Here is a 5,728-nt window from a genome sequence, read left to right on the forward strand (position 1 = left end):
CTTTTTTTTTTTTTTTTTTTTTTGAGAGAGAGAGAGGAGAGGACACCCATGCATTCATGTACGGTTGTACCGACATTATGTGCCAAATATCTTCCAATTTATGACTATTTTTTTTAATCTTATCTTAAACGGTTAAATAGGGTTTTAAGGGTTTAAAAATATGTTAGGGTTTTCTTTCTAAAGTGTTTTATTTTTAAAAAAATATTAAAAAATATATTTTATATAAATTATGTTTTTATCAGTATATTAAAAGAATTCAAAAACATATAAAAAATTAACTTTAAATAAAAAATCTCAAATTTCTAGGAAACGTTACATTCCAAAACAACCCCTAAATAAAAGTAGTTTTTTTCTTGGATTTTAAGTATATTATAATTTATATATACAAAATACTGATATGTTAAAAAAAATCATCGATTTTTTAAAACCAAAACCAAGGTAAAAATAAAAAAGTAAAACCACTTAAATTTTACCCTATAGAGAGTCTAAAATCGAGCAAATCATATTTCAATTTTGTTACCTTTACATTTTTGGAAGTTTTTAATTCTAATTTTAAAAGTCTTAAAAATACTTTATGATCAAAACTGACTGCTAACCTTTTTTTAAATATCCAAATAGTCCTTAAGTGCATTTGTTTGTATTGTTTTTAGTGGTTGAAATATGATTTTTTATTTTTTTTAAAGGATATTTTTTGAAATAAATAATGTTGTAAATAATTATATAAATAAATGAAGTCCATATTAAGTTTTTTAAACTAAAAGAATTAACAGTTTTTTTTAGTGCTTGGACTACAGTGTTTTTTTTTTTTCGCCCCTCTCGCTCTATGATCGGGAGATAAAGATCATGGCATTGGATAACGGCCACGACAAAAACGTTGAGATCTTTCTTTTCAGATTTTTGCAGATCCAGACAGCACCTATGGGACGGGGAACCCCCTCTTAAATGTAGCCATGGTTTCGACGTTGTCAATCACAGTTGTCTATGGCTCCGTACCAAATAAACACATGTGCCAACTTGTTCTAATTGGGTGCCAGACTCTGGATAGTACACCTCTTCTTTAATGTCAATATTGGAGTAAAAGATGACTCAGAGAGGAAAGCTCAAGCACACGTGAGAAGCTACTAGGGAAGACGGTCCTCCATTTTGTTTTGAATTTGAATTCAATTCTTTCGTTTCCTCTTCAATTTGCGCATAGATCCTTGGAAGAATAAACTTTTCAAGTAAAAGCATGCATACTTATTCTCGAAAAACTCACAACTCAAATGTTAAACCGTATAGATTTTAATATAAACTTTGTAAGTAAAAGCATAGCTTTTCTTTTAGATAATTTTATTTAATAATTTAAAATATAAAGTTCAGATAATTTTTTGAGAGTCTTGATATTAAATGACTATGTATTTAAATTTTATAATTTTTATTTATTTGATAAAAATAAAATATAATGTAATATAAATTTATACAAATTTCAAATTTAAAAGACTTTCATTTAAATGGGTGTATTGAAAAATAATATAAATCATATTTTATAATATGTTATATAATAATATAAATCATAACTTTATAACTTAAGATGTTAAGTTAAAATGATTTTTTAATAATTTTTTCATAAATAATTTTAATTTCAAGACTTGAATCTAGTTAGATTTTAATTTTAATTTACAAAAATATAAATTTGACTAATCTGAATGATGTAATTAATAAAACTTAACATATCTTTTTTTATAAGAGAAAACAACAACATTTTAATATGATTTACAACTTTTCTTTTAGAAGATTAATATAAATAATATTTTATTTAATAATTTAAAATATAAAATTCAGATAATTTTTTGAGAGTCTTGATATTAAATGACTATGTGTTTAAATTTTATAATTTTTATTTATTTGATAAAAATAAAATATAATATAATATAAGTTTATACAAGTTTCAAATTTAAATTTTTTTCATTTAAGTGGGTGTATTAAAAATTAATATAAATTATATATTTATAATACGTTAACTAATAATATAAATTATGTATATTGTGACTTCATCTAATAATTTAAGTTGTTAAATTAAAATAATTTTTTAATAATTTTTTCATAAAAAAAATCTAATTTCAAGACTTGAATCCAATCAAATTTTAATTTTAATTTAAAAAATATAAATTTGACTAATCTGAATGATGTAATTAATAAAACTTAACATATCTTCTTCTTCTTTTTTTAAAGAAAAAACAACAACATTTTAATATGATTTACAAGTTCCATGCAGAGCAATATTTCAAGAGTCATAGATCCGACAAATTTAAGTAAAAGAATGAGAGTGGACTGGAAGGCTTATGATATCCCTTTCGAAGCATGGGGTTTCTCGAGGTCCCCTAAGAAGCACGCATGCCATTTTATCATAGTCCAAAATCTGTGTTAGTACAAGGTAGGTTGCTTTATGTATTTAGTGGATCAAATTAATTGAGTGCAGTAGAGGAGACGTTAAGTTACAAATTGAGATGAGATAACTGAGATGAGAAGGTAGCCATCAACAAAGTTGAATGTTGAATATGTCATTTAATTTGGTAATTCTCTCCTAGCAAGCTATCTCTAAAACAAGAAATTAATGGGGGTGGTGCCTCTCTTTTGATTTTAAAACAATAATAATTGAGGCAACACGACTTTTCCTTTCACTTAACTTCTACCACTCTCGTGCACAATTTGAACTTACAAGCAGCACAAGCTCTAATCCAAGTATAGAGATGTTCATGTGGAGTTTTTATCATCTTTTGTTGGGATTTAAAAAAAGGAAGGAGATGGATTATCTTTCTAATTTGAAAATGTAATTTTCTCATTCTTGAATTTCCTTTTATGTATAGAATGTTTAGGTTCTGCTTCAATGAGATGGAGGAATTCTAGATTATTCGCCAAGATAGTGTGAACAAAATCTGATGTGAGAGTGACATATTGTTGTTTAATTTGAAATTATATGTTTTATCCAAATCATCATGATCCTATGATAAAAAAGAAGAAGAAGAGGTATTTATTGATGAATCTCAAAACATTATGATAAAAAAAATAAGAGGTATTTATTGATGAATCTCAAAACATTAAGGTAGCATTAGGATAAATGGTGACGACAAGGATATATTTTTTAAAACCTTTTTTAGTTTAATAGTAAAGATATTTATTAAAAAACGGTCCATCTTAAATATGGATTTATTTTTTGTAGATCATTGATCTTAAATATGGATTTATTTTTTGTAGATATATTGTTTAATATCAGAAGAATAACTAAACAACTAAACGTTACCTAAATATAGATGTATTTAAGAATAACTAAACGTTACCTAAATATAGATGTATTGTTTAATATCGTAGGAGTTTTAGAGCAAAGTATAACAGAAAATTAGAAATTGAAAAAAAAATCTTGAAAAATGGTCATTTTATGCAAGGATGTCAAGTGGTGTTGTGTCTCCAAATTCTATACATCACTGCAAGATCACTCTTGGTGAAGAATCATGATCAGAAAACTCTCTTCTAATTTACTACATTTTTCAAGACAAACAAGAAAAAACTGCTGAGACAACATGTTGATTGCAACAAGTTTTGTTTTTATTTTTATTTTATATAGTACTTTGTCGTAGGTTATGATGTTAGAAAACACTAAAATCCCATGCTAACAAACACTAAAGAAACATTGTTATCAAGTTAAAGACACAATGGAAACAACTCAATGGATAATAAACATAGAACAATCAATCAACCTTGATCATTCTCCTCTATGATCTAGCTAAATTATGCAGTGGGTGCGCCCCCTTTCTCTACTGACGTAAAATAGTGGCAAATCTATACTTTAGAATTAAAGCCCACAATTCATGGCTGGTCCTTCCCTTTGTTTGTTTCTTTCACATTTTAGCTAGCCAGGCAAGCTTGCTTGCTAGCTATGTACATTTTCAATTATATCTTCTCCCGCACGGGCTTCCCTCCTCTTGGGTCCCAAAATTATTCTCTTGTCAACAGATTAAATTAAGTCGCCGATTTTAGTAACAAAGGAACCTCTCACTTTCGTTGTCATTTCCTCGTAGATCACCGACGCTAAGGTTCATGTTCCAAGACTGAACAGGCCAAAAAGATTTGCTCAAACGAATCAGCAGCTGATATTTGTCACCAGAGAGTGTAGGGACAGCGCCAAATCAAGTGGTAGGTGAGGAAGAAAGGAAGGAAGATGAATAGGGCAAAAATATTGAGAGAGAGACATTGCTACCACGTAGTGTTGTCGGGTGATTACATTAAACAAACCTACAGTTTATGATTAGTGTTAATGATGTTTTTGATTATTTATTAATCGTGATTTACGGTTTGACATTCTTTATGGGCTTTTCACCATCCGACAATGGACTGGTTTTTTAATTATGTGTTTAGGGCTTTAATCATTTGGTTCGTTAAATATGGTTTGTGCTTGAGTTTTGAAATGTAGTTTGGTGGGTGTGTTACTTTTGGATAAAGGAGAATAATCTCAAGGCTTAAGCTTCTGATTTTTAATTTGGAGAGTACTGTCCACCACTAACACAATTAATTAACACGATGTCTCCCTACTTTTGAAGAAGGTAATGGCAAGAAAGATGACTCAAATAAGATACTTGCATATTTTAATATGAATTTCTAATTTTTAGACGCATTTCAAACATTTTTCCCCCATAAAATTTGAATCACATAATTATGTTTTAGGCGGATCGTTTCGGATTAATCTATTCATAAAAAAAAAAACCTTCTCTTTTTGCAGGACATGAATATGAGATGATACCTAAACCTATTAAATTCAATCTTTTTTATGTAGGACTTTATTGGGAAAATAAACTTAAATATTTTGAGAGTTTTTTCATGATTATAATTTTCTTGGTCTTCAACTTGTAATAAATTTCACTATCCTTCCTTAGTATAAACTTAAGAAAATTAATGGAGCATGCACAGATTGTATATGTGTACGATGGTATAGGCTTAAGAAAGCACACAGATTCTTTAGTTTATGGATAAAAAAGGAGTTACACGGGGGGATATGGACGACAGGAAATCAGAGAGAAACTACAGAGACAAAAAATGGTGCTCTAGACAAGGCCAGCATGGAGCTGTGAGGCCAACTGTTGAGGGCCACCACCCGAACACAGAGTAATATACTAATATGTATGGTATGAGTCTTCTAGCCGACAGTGCTACAAGATGATCTGTGATCAGATTAGCCGTTTGATTCTCCTGTTTGGTGCATGGAATGTGCCCATTCTTGAACTAATCTATTGCTTATATTTGTTGGTTCTGGGCGCATTCTGTTCACGCTGAAGATGAGAAGAACCACATTCTATCCCAGCTACAGGCTAATAGTTATGCATGAGTTACTCTGGTCAACGCTCCAGTTCACTCGAAAGCCAGCCAGCCTCTTCCTTGGCCTGGATGTTGTGTTTTAAAAAAAAAAGGCAATTAGAAGGTGACTTTTGACGTGGTGATTCAATCTATTATCCGATTAAAATCTGGTACATGGTTTTTTTTTTATATATATATATATATAAAGATAATTTCTTAATTTTTTAAGAAGAAAAATTAGTAACCTGACGAACTTGATTTATTAATATAATATAGTTTTGATTAATGTAATCAACTTGAGTTAATCAATCTAATTTATAATCTAGATTTTGAAACCAAATTATAAACAGCACTGAATTAAATAACTTTGTGTTTAAGTATAAAATGAATATAACAAATAATG

The sequence above is a fragment of the Populus euphratica genome, unplaced genomic scaffold (genome assembly GCF_000495115.2).
Source record: "Populus euphratica unplaced genomic scaffold, PopEup_1.0 scaffold16.1, whole genome shotgun sequence".
Lineage (NCBI taxonomy): Eukaryota > Viridiplantae > Streptophyta > Magnoliopsida > Malpighiales > Salicaceae > Populus > Populus euphratica.